This window comes from Carcharhinus amblyrhynchos, chromosome 1 (genome assembly GCF_965287045.1).
Source record: "Carcharhinus amblyrhynchos chromosome 1, sCarAmb.v2.hapA, whole genome shotgun sequence".
In the NCBI taxonomy this organism is placed as follows: Eukaryota; Metazoa; Chordata; class Chondrichthyes; order Carcharhiniformes; family Carcharhinidae; genus Carcharhinus; species Carcharhinus amblyrhynchos.
In genome coordinates, this window is record NC_137324.1 from 85,829,039 (window position 1) to 85,847,784 (window position 18,746).

Consider the following 18,746-nt stretch of genomic DNA (forward strand, 5'->3'; position numbering starts at 1 on the left):
AGTCATCTTTGAGTCTCCCAAAGTTCCAGAAAGGCATTACATGCATTAGGTTGAAAACAGTTGTGTTATAAACGGTCCAGTTTCTTCTCAGGTGAAAGGGATTGGAGTCAAGAAAAGCTAGCCAAGAGTTCTTCCTGAATACAAGGTTAACGTGTTTAACATTGCAATGAGGAAGAGGGCAGAAAATGTCACATTTAAGATCAAATTACAAATTTCCTTACAAATCAATGCATATCACAGACAGGCAGCAGTTCTGTGTGGTCAGCATAGAAGAGGTTGCATAGCTTTGCAAACTACCACAGCCAGCTGTGGAAGGGTGACCTCTTGTCGAAGAGGTGCATCCTCCAGCCATCTAAGAATACCAGGAAATTTAGCCAGGCATGGTCAGGGGGGAGAAGAAACATTGGAATAGACTTTACCACTGATGGTACATTTAATAAACTCTCTGAAAACTGAGGAAAGTACTTGGAGATGGTCATTCGAAGTTACTGTTCATCCAAATGGGAATATAGGAGCCCACTGGAACCTGGGAGTAGATTGTTTGCTTTAAGGATTGTGATTCCATGAAGAGTTATATGTAAAACAGAGGAATATTTATTTCTGCAGTTTAAAGTATAAAGATGCTTATAAAAATAAAATAGTAAGTGTTTGTTGATTATTTCCCATTCTGCAAGTTTATTAATATCCTCCTGTAATTTGCTACAGTTCACTTCACTACTGACAAACACCAAATTGAGCTTGTGTTTTGATTCCCAAGTCCAAATCATTGATGTATATTGTCAACAGTAGTGGTCCCAGCACTAATCCTTGTGGAACACCACTTCCCACCTACTGCCACTCTGAATAACTACACTTTGCTCCCCCTCTCTATTTTCTGTCTTTAAGCCAACTAAAAATTCATTTTGCCACTTATCCCCTCACTGCAATATCTGACCTTATTCATTATTATGGAGCATGTTATTGAAGGCCTTTTGAAAATCCATATAAATTATATTTACCACATTACCATTGTTGACTCTCTCTGTTACCAGTTCGGAAAATTCAGTAAGGTTCATTAAGTGGGATTTTCCCTTTTGAAATGTATGTTGACTATTCATTATTATATTTCTCATTTCTAGATATTCTTCCATGCTCTCCTTTAGTAGGGATTCCATTATTTTTCTTACCACAAATGTTAAGCTGACTGGTCTAGAATTCCCTGGACATGTTCTGTCTCCTTTTTAAATATAGGAATCATATTAACAGTCTGGAACTCCTCACTTTAAACCTTTTTTTGAATGAATTATTAAATATGAGTAGTAATATCTTTTTCCCAGATTCTTTTTAAATACATGAATGCAATCCATTGGGACCAATCCAAGAAGGGTCTTGTCCTCCTTGGGTTCACTTAGTTCATTCAATATATCGCCTGTTTTTTGAAAAATCTAAATGCTTTATCTCATTGCTCACATCATCATTCAATGTCAAGTACCTGTTCTACCTCTCAGGTAAATACCAAAGCAAAATAATTATTTAAGATATCCACCATCTCCCTATCATTTCACATAGTAATTTCCTCTCTATCACTGAATTGTCCAATTCCCGCCACAGCTTTTCTTTTTTTTAATTGATGTGCCTGTGGGATGTTTTACTATTTTGTGTTATGTTCCTTTGTAATTCAATTTCATAGTTTCTCTTTGCCTTCCTAATTGCTTTTTTGGCTTCTCTTCTAGTGGCTTCATCTCTTATTCTGCACTCCTCTACTTAATCTGTGCATCTTTCCTAACCCTTATATCTTCATTTATCTATTGAGTTCCACTCAATATTTATTTTGTTCTTTCCTTTTAAAAAATATATTTTCCCTGTAATCTGTTGAACACTGTTTAAGATATTTTGCATTGTTGTGCTACATTGTCCCTCTTACTAGAGCCAATAGCAAATCTTCCCTTGTTGGGCATTTTACATGTTAGGTCAGAAGGGAGTACTGTGCATATTGTAAGAACTCCCCCTTACCCCTTTTACCTACCTCTGTGGTCAAATATTCAGTTCATCCAGGGTAGTTGATTATTCCATGTATTTTACTCAATTTGCTAAATTGTATGTATTTTTCTTCCTCCAGCTCCTTCCACTATTAGTGTAAATAAGAAACATAGAAACATAGAAGCCAGAATCAGGAGTAGGCCATTCGACCATTTGTGCTTGCTCTGCCATTCATTTTGATCATTGCTGATCATCAAATTCAATATCCTGATCCCCCCTTTCCCAAATCCCTTGATCCCTTTAGCCCCAAGAGCTATATCTAATTTCTTCTTGAAATCACAGAACATTTTGGTCTCAACTACATTTGATGGTAGTGAATTCCACACATCCTTTGATTCAGGTCTAATCTCTTCAATTCAGTTGTAAATGGTTTACCCCTTACCCTCAAACTATGACCCCCAGTTCTGGACTCCCCCACCATTGGGAACATTCTTTCTGAATCTACCCTATCTAACCCTGTTAGAATTTCATAAGTTTCTATGAGATCCCCTCTCATTCTTTTAAACTGAGGTGAATATAATTGTAACTGACTTAGTTTCTCTTCACGTGACAGACCTGCCATCCCAGGAATCAGCTTGGTAAACTTTAGCTGTACTCCCTCAATAGCAAGGACATCTTTCCTCAGATAAGGGCACCAAAACTGCACACAATACTTCAGGTGTGGCCTCACCCTATGCCCTATACAATTGCAGCTAAACATCCCCATCCCTGTACTCCAATATTCTCGCTATGAAGGCCAACATACCATTTGCCTTCTTTACTTCCAGGTGTACCTGCATGATTACTTTCAGTAACTGATGCACAACGACTCCAATGTCTTGCTGAGTATCCACCTCTCTCAATTTACACCCGTTCAAGTAATAATTTGTCTTCCTATTATTGCTACTAAAGTGGATAACCTCATATTTTTCCACATTATACCGCATCTGCCCTGTATATGCCCCTAAACTCAGCCTATCCAAATCATGCTGAAGCATCTCTGCATCCTCCTCACAGCTCACCCTTCTACCCAATGTTGTATCATCCACAAATTTTGAGATAATACATTCAGTTCCCCCTTCCAAATCATTGTGAACTTGGAGTCCTAGCACAGATCCTTGCAGAACTGCACTGGTTACTGACTGCCAATCAGAGAAAGATCCAATTATGCCAACTCTTTGCTTCCTATCTGCTAACCTGCTTTCTATCCATCTCAAGAAATAACCTACAATCCCATGTGCTTTAACTTTACATTGCAGTCTGTCATGTGAGACCTTATTGAAAGCCTTCTGAAAGTCTAAATAAACCACATCCCTCGTTTCTCCTCAGTCAACTTACATCCTCAAAAAATTCCAATGGATTCATCAAGCATGATTTCCCTTTTGTAAATCCATGCTGACTTTGTCTGATTATACCACTGCCTTCAAATGCCGAGTTATGAAATCCTTGATAATAGACTCTAGGAACTTCCCCAGTACTGACGTTAGGCTCACTGGTCTTTAGTTAAAGTATAGCATACGACAAATTATGTCTGCTTCACTGAAAATGTCTGGATTATTTACAAAGTAATAATGGCATGGTGCATGCAGCACTATCTTTCCAGCAATTTCTGGGTCATTATACGATTAGCTGAATTAACAACATTTTTCTCATTGAAAAACACCACTGGTTGTTTTATACTGGGCATTGGGAGACAGCAGCTTTTGTTAGCGAGTGTATCAAAAAACTGAAAGCGTTGAATTATTTCTCTCACCAAATTATACTGATTTTTCGAAGACAACTGAATATAAATGGCAAAATACACAACATGTTGAGTTTTAATTTTATTCAAGTATAGTTTAATCTTTTGTATTCTGTTTTAAAATCTATTGAGAACAGACATGAATGATATCTATTCAAAACAATGAGTCAAAGGTTACTCATTTAGTTTATAGTATTAAATACTTTGGCAGCAATATCTGGAGGGTGTCTTCACTGTTACTGCATCTTCACTCCACATCAGAATAAGTTGAGGTCAACAACAATTTGCAGTTATATAGCACCTTTACAATTGTTACATGATCCAAGGCACTTACTTCATAATAGTATCTTCAAACAAAATTTGATCTCAATCCATATATGTATTATTTCTGATGACTAAGGATTTGGTCAAAGAGGAGTAAGGGGTAGAAGGGGCAGAGAATTAAAGAGACATAGGGACAGGATGCTAGAACCTTGGACTGAGGAAGCTGAAGGCATGGTGTATTATGGTGTACATTTAAAACTGGGGATACATGAGGGACCAGAATATTTTCAATACAGAATCCTGTGTTGCTGGTAAAAATCTTAATCAACACCAATACAACCAAGTTGTCATGTAAAAGAACTAAACTGATGCGTTGACATTGATTTTCTTTGTGGTTTTAGCTGTTAGTATGGAAGCATTGCTTAAGACAAAAATAGATTTTGTTCCTTTAGTGGATGATTTGATAATCTCATTTATATCGTATACTGCAGTATTTTTAATCATGTTATTAACAGAATTTAGTTTACATAGATTATTCATATAAGAAACAATTAAGCTGATAGTGATTCTAATTTCTCCAAATTAGATAAACAGCTTTGTATTTCTGCAACATCCGTATTTGCGTTAATGACCTGGAGGAAGGAGTAGAATGTAAAATTTCCAAATTTACCAATGATACAAAGACAGGTGAAAGGGCAGGTTATGATGAGAATATTGTGATTCTGCAATGGGATATAGATAGATTGGATGACTGGGTGAAAACCTGGCAAATGGAGTTCAATGTGGGAAAGTGTGAGGTTATGCACATTGGAGATCAATAGAAGGAATCAAAAGGCAGATTATTATCTAAATGGGGAGATACTGTAGGTGAGTGAAGTACAGAGGTATCTAGGTGTTCTAGTGCATGAATCACATAAAGCTAGCAGGCAGGTTCAACAAGTAGCTAAAAAGGCAAACAGCATTTTAGCCTCTATTGCAAAGACATTGGAGTTCAAAAATATGGAGATTTTGTTGCAATATAGGGTGTTGGTGAGACCTCACCTGGAATACTGCATACTGTTTAGGTCTCCTTACCTGAAAAAGGATATAGTGACTTTGGAAGCAGTCCAAAGGAGATCCACCAGGCTAATTTCTGGGATGAGAGGGTAGTCCTATCAAGGGAGGCTAAATAGCCTGGGTCTGTATTCCTTGGAGTTTAGAAGAGTGTGGACTGACCTTATTCAAACAGTTAAGATCTTGAAACGGCTTGACAGGGCAGATGGTGCAATGCTTTTACTAGCTTTCACTATGTCCCTTTGTCTCAAACAAAGGGACATAGCTACAACATAAAGGGCTGGTCATTTAAAACTGAGGGGTGTAGAAATATTTTCTTGTAAAGGGTGGCGAATCTCTGGAATTCTTTGCCCCAAAGGGTGGTGGAGCTGGATTATTAGAGGTATTCAAAGTAGAGGTGGATAAATATTTTATAGTTTGAGGAATAGAGGGCCATGGGGGAATGGCACAGAAAAGGAGCATAGATCAAACATGATCATACCGAATGGTAAGGCAGGCTTGAAAGGCCTGATGGCTCACTCCTGCTTCTAGTTCTTGTGTTCTTCTAAACATTTGTAAGAAATTTCAGTGTAACTAGTTACTGATCAGGGTCAAAAATGATCACAATTAATCTGGTGCAGTTCCATTTGAAAGAATCTTAATAGATGTTTAACCCACATCTCTGCAGCAGTCAACTTTAAAGTTTGAGCCAGTCACACAAAAGATTGTATTGAGTTTGAATTTATACCTACTTCACTTCCACAGTTCTGCCTTTCAAATGGGTCAGGTTCAGTCAAATCACTGGCTGTTTTATTTTTTCTGCTGTACAGAAGGATAGTGACCAAAGTTTACAAAGAGATATGGTAAAAGGAAGGTCAAATCAAATAGTTTACCCTGGCTTGATTCCAATCACTGGATTCACATCTGTTTTAAACCTGCTGCTACACTATGTAAATTTTGGTGTAGGGCACGAGCAGGGTAAATTGATTTGCATCATTTAATGATGTGTGATATAAGGTACCTTATAATGCAGGACAGCTGCCAGTGACTGAATTAGCAGCTGCTGTACAAGTAGCCAGATACAATTCCTGCAGACATAAGGACAATAATGACAAACATCAATCATGATTTTTAAATATTTTTAACTGAATAACGTAACAAATGCATTATCGTTATTGCATATTGATCAAACATAGGATTTGTTTTAGGACCATGGGTTGGGTATTAATGGAAAGTTATATTGTAAACTATAACGCACATTGTACTCACATTACTGTCTGTTAGACCTTATCACCCTTCCTATTCAAAAAATTCCACTCTGTGGAATTGATTATACATAGTCAGTTGATTATATATAGTAGTCACTCTATCATTTATGCACAGAATTGTATTTCCATCTGTCAAACAATATTCCCTTGCTACCCAAACTTCCTTCTCATAAATGCCTTCATATGTTGGCAATGTTTCTAGAAGATATATTCTCTTTGCTGCTCCAACTTCTCAAAATAAATATTTTATATACATTCTTACATTCTTCAAAATATGAAGATCTACATCTTGACTTTGAAACAGAAAATGTGAAAAACTCTGGAATTGGTTAGACAATGTCACTTCATCTCTGGGACCTATGTTCAAGTTCATTCTTACAGTCAAAATAAAAGTGTGGTCTGAGAAAAAAACAGAGACATTTTAGAGTTGGAATTCCCCACTGCATATATGGAAGCTACATATATTAATACACAGGGTTTATTCTTTGCATGCGGAAAGACCATGTACACTAATTGCAACTGTGTTAGCCAATCGTTGCTTCCTCAGGGTAATGCCTTGACTAATCAGAGTTAAGCTGCTGAGTTTAAATTTACAACAATGCTTGGCAGTTAACTGTCAGTCACCATCAACTGATGCATTCTTCATGGCAACATCTCTAACAATCAGAATCCACTTGTCAACCAATCAGCATGCTCTTCTTATATCGTATAATTTGTTAATTTCCTTTACATTTGTAAATACCCTGATGAGTGCAAGATGAAAAGCTGTGGCAAAAAAGTCTCTTTTTCAGCAATATTCAAGTTCTGTGTTACCGAATAACTAAAGATAATTTTTGAAAATTCAAATCCATTTACATTAAATGTGAAATGCTCTGAAGACCAGCTCTTGCTCACATTTCCTTCTGTTTCTGTGACAAATGTGTTGTTGATGGATTGATCCCTAATTTCCTACTGGTTTCATATTTTTGATACACAGGTGCTATATCTAGATACGATATGTAGTTTGCAATATCTTAATCTGTAGCTACCTATACGAATTTCTTTACACACTCCATCCAAAGCGTGTAATGTGCTCCATCCAAAGCTCAAAATCACCTTTAAAATAAAGTTGTCTAATAAGTTCCCTTTCTTCAACCTGCTAGTTAAGAAATATGCTAATAGATTGTCTGCCACTGTATATCACAAGCCCAGCTTCATTGGACAATATGTGTTGCGATTCCTACATTATCACATGATAGGATTCGTTGAATAACAATCACGTCAATAGGGCCCAAACAATTTGCTCATGTGCAAGCTTGAAGCTACATATATTCGTACACCAGGGGCCCGTCCTCTGCAAGCAAAAGGAACATATCCAGGCATTGCATCTTTTTTTGAATTAAACAAAAGCATGGGGGACAATAGTTCTCTGGTGCATTCACTGTATCAATGCCGTGATCAGAGTCAATTTGCAACAAATCAGCTTCTTTTCTCATGCAGCATAAATTGTTGCTTGCTTTGAAATTTGAATTTTTTGAGTCTGTCCTGACAGGTGCAAGACAAAAAGTTTTCAACAGCATGTCTCTTTTTTCAACAAGATCCAAATTATATCCTTGGATAGAAAATCTCAGTTACAAAATATGTCTTTCAGTTATTAAGGTACTAGCAATGACTGGGAAATCAGTTCTACATTCTATTTCTGCGATTACCGTAAGTATGGATATTATCAAATTAAAGTGGCTTTTAAATAAAACAAAGGTTTAGAATGATATCCTGTATAGATAAACGTTAGCAGCAGGAATGGGCCATTCAGCTCAAACCAGGCCAGTACCTTTTGATAAGGTCATGGCTGATCTGATTGCAGTCACAACTCCATTTCCCTATTTTCCCCCTTATAACTTCTGACTCTCTTGACAATCAAGAATCTATCTATCTATCTCAGCCTTAAAAGAATTCAAAGACCCTACCTACACTGCTCTCTGGGAAAAAGAAATCTACAGACTAATGACCCTCTCTCAGAAGGAACAGGAAACATCCTTTCAGCATTCATCCTGTCAAGTTCCCTCAGTATCTTATGTGTTAATAAGATCACCTCTCATTATTCTAAGCTCCAATGGATATACACTCAATCTTTCCTCATAAGATAACCCCTTTATCACAGGAAAAAGTCAAGTGAACCTTCTCTGAACTGCTTCTGGTCCTTTTATATCTTTCCTCAAGTTACAAGACAAAAAGTATACATAGTACCCCAGATGTGGCCCTGTAGCATAATATCTCTACTTTTATTTTCCATCTTCTTGCAATCAATCACAACATTCTATTTGCCTTTGTGATCACATGCTGAACCTGCATGCTACTTTTTTGTGATTCATGAACCAGGACAAACAGATCCTTTAGTACCAAAGTTTAGCAACCTTCTTAATTTAAACAATAAACTACTTTCCATTCTTCCTGTCAAAATAGACAAGTTCAAATTTTCCCACATTATACTTGATCTGCCAATTTTTTTGTCCTCCTGACATTTTACTTTCCTACCTATCCTCGTGAATTCACCAAATTTAGTCCTAACATCCATTGATACAGATTATTAGTAGTTGAGGCCCCACCTCTGATTTCTGTGGTACTCCACTAATCAGTTTACCAACCTGAAAATTTATCCTTACTCTCTGCTTCCTGTTAACTGAGCAATCTTTGATCCATGATACACCGTGAACTCTTATTTTCTGTAATAATGTTTAATGTTACACCTTGTCAAACACCTATTGGAAAGCCAAGTACACCACATCTACAGGTTCCCCTTTATTCATATAACATGCTACAGCCTCAGAGAACTCTAATCAGTCAAATGTGATTTCCCTTTCACCAAACCATGTTGATTCTGTCTAAATACACTCAAATTTTCTAAGTACCCTGCTATAACCTCCTTAATCATAGAAATACATTACATTTAGTTTAACTTTGGAGGGTTGGAAGAAGCATTGCATAACCACTGTAAAACAAAGCATCATGTCTCATACAATTACCCCTGGTTACCCCCGCCCCAGCCCCCACCCCGCCAAGGATTTATTGTTAGTCCTCCTCTGTGCAATGGCACACTGGTTAACACTGCTGCTTCACAGTGTCAGGGACTTGGGACCTGGGTTCAATTCACAGCTTAGGTCACTGTCTGTGTGGAGTCTGCACATTCTCCCCATGACTGTGTGTGTTTCCTCCACTTGCTCTGGTTTCCTCCCACAGTCTGAAAGATGTGCTGATTAGGTGCATTGACCATGGTAAGTTCTCCCGAACAGATGCCAGAGCGTGGCGGTTAGGGGATTTTCACAGTAACTTCATGGTAGTGTTAAAGTAAGCCTACTTGTGACATTAATAAATAAACTTAAAAACTTAAACTCTTCCTCTACATGGGCTCAATTTGCATGCAGAAGTCAACAACACCCAACTCTACTTTTTCTCTATTATTTATTTGTCTCCGTGTTATCTCATGTTTAGTATTGAATGAGCCACAATTTCTTCCAACTAAGCTATGAGAATAATTAAACCAGTACCTTCAGGCCCTGCTGCAAACTCCACTGATGCCATCCTTCTCTGCAGCCTCTGTCTGAGCTTGAACCAGACTATCCATAATGGACAGCATCTATGGAGAGAGAAATTGCTAATGTTTCAAGTCTGTGACCTTTTATCAGAAGCTCACAAACCCAAAAGTGTAACTGCTTCTCCACAGATGACGACTATTTACAGCATTTTCTGTTTTTATTTCAGATTCCCAGCACTTGCCATGTTTTGTTTTTGTATTCTGTTCATAACCTTTTAACTTGAGCTGAGTTTTGACGTCACTAGTATGCTACTGGGACTTGATGGTTTGAGTTATAAAGAGAGGCTGGATAGACTGGAACTTTTTTCTCTGGAGCATAGAAGGCTTAAGGGTGGCCTTATAGAGGTCTATAAAATAATGAGGGGCATAGATGAGCTAGCTAATCAATATCCTTTCCCAAAGATAGGGGAGTCTAAAACTAGAGGGCATAGACTTAAGATGAGGGGGAGAGATACAAAAGGGTCCAGAGGAGCAATTTTTTCAGAGGGTACTGAGTGTCTGGAACAAGCTGCCAGAGGTAGTAGTAGAGGCAGGTACAATTTTGTCTTTTAAAAAGTGTTTAGACAGTTACGTGGCTAAGATGGATATAGAGGGATATGGGCCAAATGTGGACAATTGGGACTAGCTTAGGGGTTTATAAAAAAAAACAGGGTGGCATGGATAAGTTGGGTCGAAGGGCCTGTTTCCATGCTGTAAACCTCTGACTCTTTGACATTCCCTTCATCACAAAGAATCCACATTTCTCAGATTTTGGCCCTTTGACTGTGTCTTCAGTTGTTATTATGTTCTAGAATTCAATCCCTTAACCCCCTCCCACCTCGCTTCCTTCAAAAACATCTTTAAAATACATCTCCTTGATCAAGCTTTTGGTTACCCTTTCCAATATCTGATTATTTGATTCAGCACCTATTTTTGTTTGATTAAATTGTGGAACATTTTTCTATGCTAATTGCAAGTTTAGAAGAACAGAAACACGCCATTTTGTTCAACACATCGTCAGTATTCATGCTCCATATGAGCATCCTACCATCCATCACCTAACTCCAACCTATTCTATTGATTTTTTCCCTCTTGTTATTTGTATGCTAGTTGTCTCAACTGCTTGTGGCATTTCTTCATGGGATAAACTGTTGTGCAGAGCCCCTGAAGCTTAATCATGAAATTCATAGGTGAACATTTTACATGTGCCCTGGAATAACACAGCAAAATATGAGTGCATTAACCCTTAACATACTCCTCTGAAATTTTTCTTCTTCTAGCAGAGGTATTAAACATTCCTAAACCTTTTTAGATTTTACAAAAAACCTCTTAAGAGTTCAGATTTTTGTACTGCTATATAATTTGAAGACAATGGAAGGGGAAATTCACTGACCTTGTCAAATGGCCAGCGGGATTCCTGATACCTAACTGAACGGGGGAGCAGCCAAACAATAATGGGATTTGTGCGGAGTGTGAAGGCTATTGGGATTCACCCACCCCATTAGCCCTGATTGGGTTGCTGCACGTTATGATCTGAAAAAAGAGGAAGTGAAAACATTTATTCCCTTTGAAGAAACAACTATCAAACTTAGTGTATTTGCAACCATCGCAGTTAGGAACAATGGGATGACTTGAGATGCATTCAAGCTTGAAGGAAAAGTGAATAAACTGTTGACTGGAGGCTGAGTAGAAATCCATTAAGCTGTGAATGAAAGCCTTTATCAAAGCACTGCATTAATGAAATTGAAAGTGATCAAAGATTTTAAATGGCATAGAAAATGTTTAAAGTGTTTCACCTTTAACAGAAAGCTCAGAAACTTCAAATAATAGATTGAGGCCAAGGTGCCAGGCCAGGCTGTCAGTGCCAGTGTACCATTGGCATTGTCAAGGCACATGGCCTGAAGGGGGGCATGAGTGAGAGTCTGAGGGGGGGGGATCTGAGTGGGGGATGCTAAGGTGTGGGTGAGGACCCATTAGTCAAGTGGTGGAGGAGGGGGGAGAGGATGCCGCTCTTTGCTGAAGGGTTGGTGATGGTCCACTGAGAGCAGGTTTAATGTGATGCCTTAATTTGCATTTTTCAGTTGGTGACTCCCATCTGACAGACACAGTCAATGCCACTGGGGAACACACTGGTTTCCCTCTTTGCAAGGGTACTTAGTCCCCATTCAGGAAAATTATGACCAATGATTTTAAATCACGTAATTCCCATCTTAATTTTTTTTGAAATAAAGAACAATTGCAAATGTATACAATAGACACTAGGTTGGTTAGGGCACACCCCTTTGCTTCAGCTTTGTTCGAGAAGTGTGAATGTCAATGGAAAATTTCATAATTCCAGTTTGTTTGGACTGATATTGTGGAATTATATTTCTGGATTGCTATTCCGATACCTTTCTAAAATAAATAATTCAATGGGTCTATGCCATTGATCTGCCATAAACATAATGTGTTCTTATGTTTATGGCAGATCAATGGCATAGACCCATTGAATTATTTATTTTAGAAAGGTATCAGAATAGCAATCCAGAAATATAATTCCACAACATCAGTCCAAACAAACTGGAATTATGAAATTTTCCATTGACATTCACACTTCTCGAACAAAGCTGAAGCAAAGGGGTGTGCCCTAACCAACCTAGTGTCTATTGTATACATTTGCAATTGTTCTTTATAAATATTTAAATGTATTTTTTGGAAAACACAAATAAACATTTTAAGTAAAATTAATTTTAATAACATCAGCAGCAAAGTGACTGAACAGTGAGTTAAATGCAAACTGAGTCATGATCTATATGGATTAACAACTATCACCATGCAAAATTTCCAGGCCTACTTCAAAAACGTTATCATCGTTCAAGTAGAGTGACTGGATCAATATTTTTCTGGTTGGTGAGCCACAAAATATAAAAGCACGTGAACTATACCTCATCTAATGGAAGCAAACTTGCTGTGTGCACAATCACTTCCCCAATAGTGCATTGGAAAATAAGATAATAAACAGACTTAAACAATAGAATTCTCATGGGGACACAGAGGCTGGTATTTTAAGTATTTGAGCTGCTGGTATGAAGTATCAATATGCATACCAAGCCTGTTTTCTACTGATGGCATTATACAAGAGAGATGCCTTTAGAAGAGATGATCATACAAGAGAAACTAGTATAGAGGCAAGGAAAGAATGAAAAGGAGTTGAGATCAAATAGCAAGCAACAACAGATAAAATTACACACTGCTCAATGCATCTGCTTTAATTTCAATCATTTTGTTTTCCTTGTTGATGTCCTGCCAACATCAATAGTAAGGTTGCAATTGTTCATTGTGATAGCTGAGAAACCAATGCAGTAAATATATTCTTGCAATCTGTTTACTTTTATAAAGGAAACGTCATTGTTTCTATCCTCGCTATACTTTCTGTTTTCAGATCTTTTGCTGCTTGTACATCTTGGTGTCCACAGCCTGACTGAGAACAAACAGTATTCATATTTACTTAAAATATTCCGGTTTCACCATTCCCAATTTTTACCTATCTGGTGGCATAGGTTCAACTATACATGATATCTGAATTGCAACCAAATTTGATTGAATTATCTTCATCCCAACTCATCAAATTTATAGTATGCACATCAGCAGCAGATAACAACTAACACAATACACTGCAATTCATTTAATGTCATGATGCCACACCTGATGCATAGTAAAATAACATTATCTACCTAGCAGCACAGATTCAATGTAGTATTCAGTTGTACTCGTCAGACACCTTTGACACATTGATAAGCAATACAGGCACATTTGTGAAATAAAAAAGGCAGTTGAGAAAAATTGAATTATCAATTTTGTTCATTAGTAATGACTATCTTGAAGCTCAAGGTACAATGCTAGCCCACTGTGCCTTTTACTAATCTACATACAAGGTACTCCTCCTTCAGGCACCATTCTCTAAGAGCCATTGGCAACCATGGACTTCTATTGGATTTGCCCACTATTATGCTTGGCCAGCATTTGCCATTGCCTCCTGTAGTATGGCTGACCAGGAGCCTCTCCTGCCCTTATTGTTTTCCATCAGGCATATTGAAAAAAAATTAAAGGCTGACAATCATTGACACGTGCAAGATCCTGAGGAAAGGAATTTTCCATTTTTGAAAGAGACTTGACCTCAGGGTCTAAACATTAGAGATCTCCCACTTAAGACAGAGATAAGAACATAAGAACGTAAGAAATAGGAGCAGGAGTAGGCCATCTAGCCCTTCGAGCCTGCCCCGCCATTCAATATCATGGCTGATCTGTCGTGGCTCAGTTCCACATTCCCGCCCTCTCCCCATAACCCTTAATCCCCTCTCTTATCAAAAACCCATCAACCCGCGTCTTGAAAATATTTAGCGAGGTAGCCTCCACCACTTCAACGGGCAGAGAATTCCAGAGATGCACCACCCTTTGAGTGAAGAGGTTCCTCCTCAACTCTGTTCTAAACCGCCCCCCCCCTTTATCTTGAGGCTATGCCCCCTAGTCCTACTATCCTTTCTGAGCGGGAAGAGTCTCTCCACCTCTATCCTATCCATCCCATTCATCATCTTATATGTCTCAATGAGATCTCCCCTCATTCTTCTAAACTCTAAAGAGTACAAGCCTAATTTATTCAGCCTCTCCTCATAGCTCAACCCCCTCAACTCCGGCATCAGCCTAGTAAACCTCCTCTGCACTCCCTCCAAGGCCAAAATATCCTTGCGTAAGTACGGCGCCCAAAACTGCACATATTTTCTTTCATGAAATCAGTGGATTCCTCGTCCCCAGAGAGCAGTGAGCACAGTCATTTAATATTGTTAAGGCTAAGTTACACAGATTCTTGGTTGATTCAAAGGTCATAGGGGGTAATCAGGAAAGTGCAGTTGAGGCTGCACAATCACATCGGCTAGGATCTTACCAAATTGTGCTGGCCTGGCTTGAGGGGCCAAATGGCCCACTCCAGCTCCTAGTTGTGCGTTAGTTTGTGTATATTCTCTACCCCAAAAAACAGTGAGGGCTGGGTCATTAAGCATATTCAGACTGAGTTTGATTTTTTTTGATCTACAAAGGAACAGGCAAGAAAGTAGAATTGAGGCCTGTTTGGACTTTAAACTGGTGTTGTGGGACTTCTTTCTGTTTTACCCCAGTCCAATGCCGACATCTCCACATCATGAGGAGACCTCTTCAGGATACTCTACGTTCAGCCCAAATGGGAAGGAGCAGAGAAAAGGTGCCCTAAAAATAGGCTGTCCCACTTTCTTCTGCTTGGAAACCACACCCTGGAAGATCATGTATCAAAGAAATAAAGCTTTAAATATTGTCACTTGGAGTATTAGAACATTCATGTATTCTCTCATCTGAAAAGAAAATCTGCAATTGTATCACGAGTGCTCCAAAGATTTCGATGTCTAACTGCTTCTGCTTCATGACTGCAACTATCTTGAGTAGGAAATCTGAAAAAGATACCTCTGGCAACTTGTTCCACTCACCACTCTGAAAAAATTGCCTCTCTGTACACTTTTGTATCTCTCCCCTCTCACCTAATCCCATGCCCTCTAGTTTTAGATTCCTCTACCTTTGGGAAAAGATATTGACTATCTAGTTGATCTGTGCCCCTCATTATTTTATGGACCTCTATAAAATCACCCCTCAGCCTCCTAGGCTCCAGAGAAAGAAGTCCCTGTCTATCCAGCTTCTCCTTACAACTCAATCCATCAAGTCCTGGTAACATCCTAGTAAATCTTTTCTGCACTCTTTGTAGTTTAATATCCTTTCTATAATAGGGTGACTAGAATTGCACACAGTATTCCAAGTGTGGCCATACCAATATCTGGTACAACTTCAACAAGACATTCCAACTCCTGTATTCAGTAGTGCCAATGGCTGCTCTACATTAGATTTGGGAACCACTCAATCTCTTCAATTCTGCATATGAAAAACTCTATCGATCATTGAGTCTAGCCAAAATAAAACTCGTATCAATCAATACATGGTCAGCCATATGTTAAAGGAGCAACAGAAATATTTTAAGCACATTCTATTGTGATCACCTCCCTCAAAAGACCATGATTGATGAAGTAATCCAAAATCAAGTCAGTGGCTCCAGCCTCTTCTCCAACAAATGTTGGCAAGTCATAGTGTACAGAGCAGTTGTTGTCACCCCAATCCTGTACTGTAGCAAGACCAGTGACACACGAGTAACAGAAAAATTACTGTCAGCAATACTTCCATGGTATCCTCCAGATTCAATGGGAGAATGATCAAACACTAGTGTCCTTCTTGAATCTAATTCCATAAGCATTCAGGCAGAACCCTTACAAAATAACTTCCAAGTCTAGAGGCTGAAAAGCATCTCCCCTGCCAGGTTGTTTTCTCAATTCTCAGATGATCATTGTTCCACATTAGGACAAAGAAAACACTTCAGAGACATTCAAATACTCCTTGAAATGTAGTAGCACTGACATTAATGGCTGCAAGGAGAATGCTACCAATTATTCAAAATAGAACATAAGAAATAGGAGTAGGCCATCTACCTCTTTGAGCCTGCCCCACCATTCAACAAGATCATGGCTGATCTGAAATGGATCAGTTCCACTTTCCCGCTTTCTCCCCATAACCCTTAATTCCCTTGACTATCAGAAAATTGTGCGGAGGGTGTGGAGAGTCTGCAGAAGGATCTAGATAGGCTGGGCGAATGGGCCAGGAAATGGCAAATGGAATTTAATGTTGGCAAGTGTGAGGTGGTCCACTTTGGTAGGAAGAATGGTAGGAAGGACTATTACTTACGTGGTGAAAAACTGCAGCAGGCGACAGTGCAGAGGGACCTCGGGGTCCTTGTGCATGAGTCGCAAAAACCCAGCTTGCAGGTGCAGCAGGTGGTCAGGAAGGCGAATGGGATGCTGGCCTTCATAGCGAGGGGGATTGAATATAAAAGTAGGGAGGTCTTGCTGCAGCTGTATAGGGCATTGGTGAGGCCGCAGCTGGAGTACTGTGTGCAGTTTTGGGCGCCGCACCTGCGCAAGGATATTTTGGCCCTGGAGGGAGTGCAGAGGAGGTTTACTAGGCTGATACCGGAGTTGAGGGGATTGAGCTATGAGGAGAGGCTGAATAAACTAGGCTTGTACTCGTTAGAGTTTAGAAGAATGAGGGGAGATCTCATTGAGACGTATAAGATGATGAATGGGATGGATAGGATAGAGGTGGAGAGACTCTTCCCGCTCAAAAAAGACAGTAGGACTAGGGGGCACAGCCTCAAGATAAAGGGGAGGCGGTTTAGAACGGAGTTGAGGAGGAACTTCTTCACTCAAAGGGTGGTGAATCTCTGGAATTCTCTGCCCGTTGAAGTGGTGGAGGCTGCCTCGCTAAATATTTTTAAGAAGCGGGTTGATGGGTTCTTGATAAGAGAGGGCGGGAAAGTGGAACTGAGCCACAATAGATCAGCCATGATCTTATTGAATGGCGGGGCAGGCTCGAAGGGCTAGATGGCCTACTCCTGCTCCTATTTCTTATGTTCTTATGTTCTTAAACCTATCTACCTGTGACTTAAATATATTTAGCGAGGTAGCCTCCACCACTTCAATGGGCAGAGAATTCCAGAGACTTACCATCCTTTGAGTGAAGAAGTTCCTCCTCAACTCCAATCTGAACTGCCTCCCCCCTTATTGAGGCTGTGCCCTCTAGTTCTGCTATCCTTTCTAAGTGGGAAGAATCTCTCTACCTCTACCCTATCTAGCCCCTTCATTATCTTATATGTCTCTATAAGATCCCCCCTTAGCCTTCTAAACTCTAACAAGTACAGACCCAGTCTACTTAATCTCTCTTCACAGGCTAACCCCCTCATCTCCAGTATCAGCTTACTAAACCTTCTCTGTACTCCCTCCAAGGCCAATATATCCTTTCGCAAATGCAGTGACCAAAACTGCACACAGTACTCCAGTCGCAGCAAGACCTCCCTGCTTTTATATTCTATCTCCCTCACTATCAAGGCCAACATTCCATTCGCCTTCTTGATCACCTGCAGACTGGGTTTTTGCGATTCGTGCATAAGGACCTCCAGGTCCCTCCGCACCATAGCATGCTGCAGCTTTTCGCCCTTTAAATAATAATCCCTCCTACTATTATTTCTACCAGTGGATAACCTCACATTTGCTAACGTTATACTCCATCTGCCTGGTCCTCGCCCACTCACTGAGCCTATCCAGATCTCTCTGCAGACTTTCTGTGCCTTCCACGCAATTTGCTTTTCCACTCATCTTCGTGTCATCAGCAAATTTTGTTACCCTACACTCAGCCCCCTCCTCCAGATCTTCTATGTAAACAGTTGAGGCCCCAGCACCGATCCCTGCGGCACTCCACTAGTCACCAACTGCCAACCAGAATAGCACCCATTGATTCCAACTCTCTGCTTCCTGTTAGACAACAAATCCTCAATCCACGCTAACACCTTACCCCCAACTCTGTGCACCCTAACCTTCTGCAGCAACCTTTTGTGAGGCACCTTAACAAACGGCTTCTGGAAATCTAAAAACATCACATGCACCAGTTCCCCTGTCTACCACACTAGTCACATCCTCATAGAAATCCAATAAATTCATTCAACACAACTTCTCCTTCAGGAATCCGTGCTGCATCTGCAACAACTTCTCACAGAGTTACAAAATAACGAGGTAGAGCAGCAGGAAACAAATCCTGCCCCTTGTGCTCAAAGCTATCTGTAGGTTGAGAATTAGTCCATTCAGTCATAAGATCCATGGCAGAAACTCTCAAATGAGTAGATAAATCTTCAAATCAAGGGACAGTTGACTATGAGAGAACAAGAAAATGCCTCCAAATAAAAGATTGAAAATTTGTGCTTTAGCAATGCTTAACTGACAGCTAACTCTAAATATTT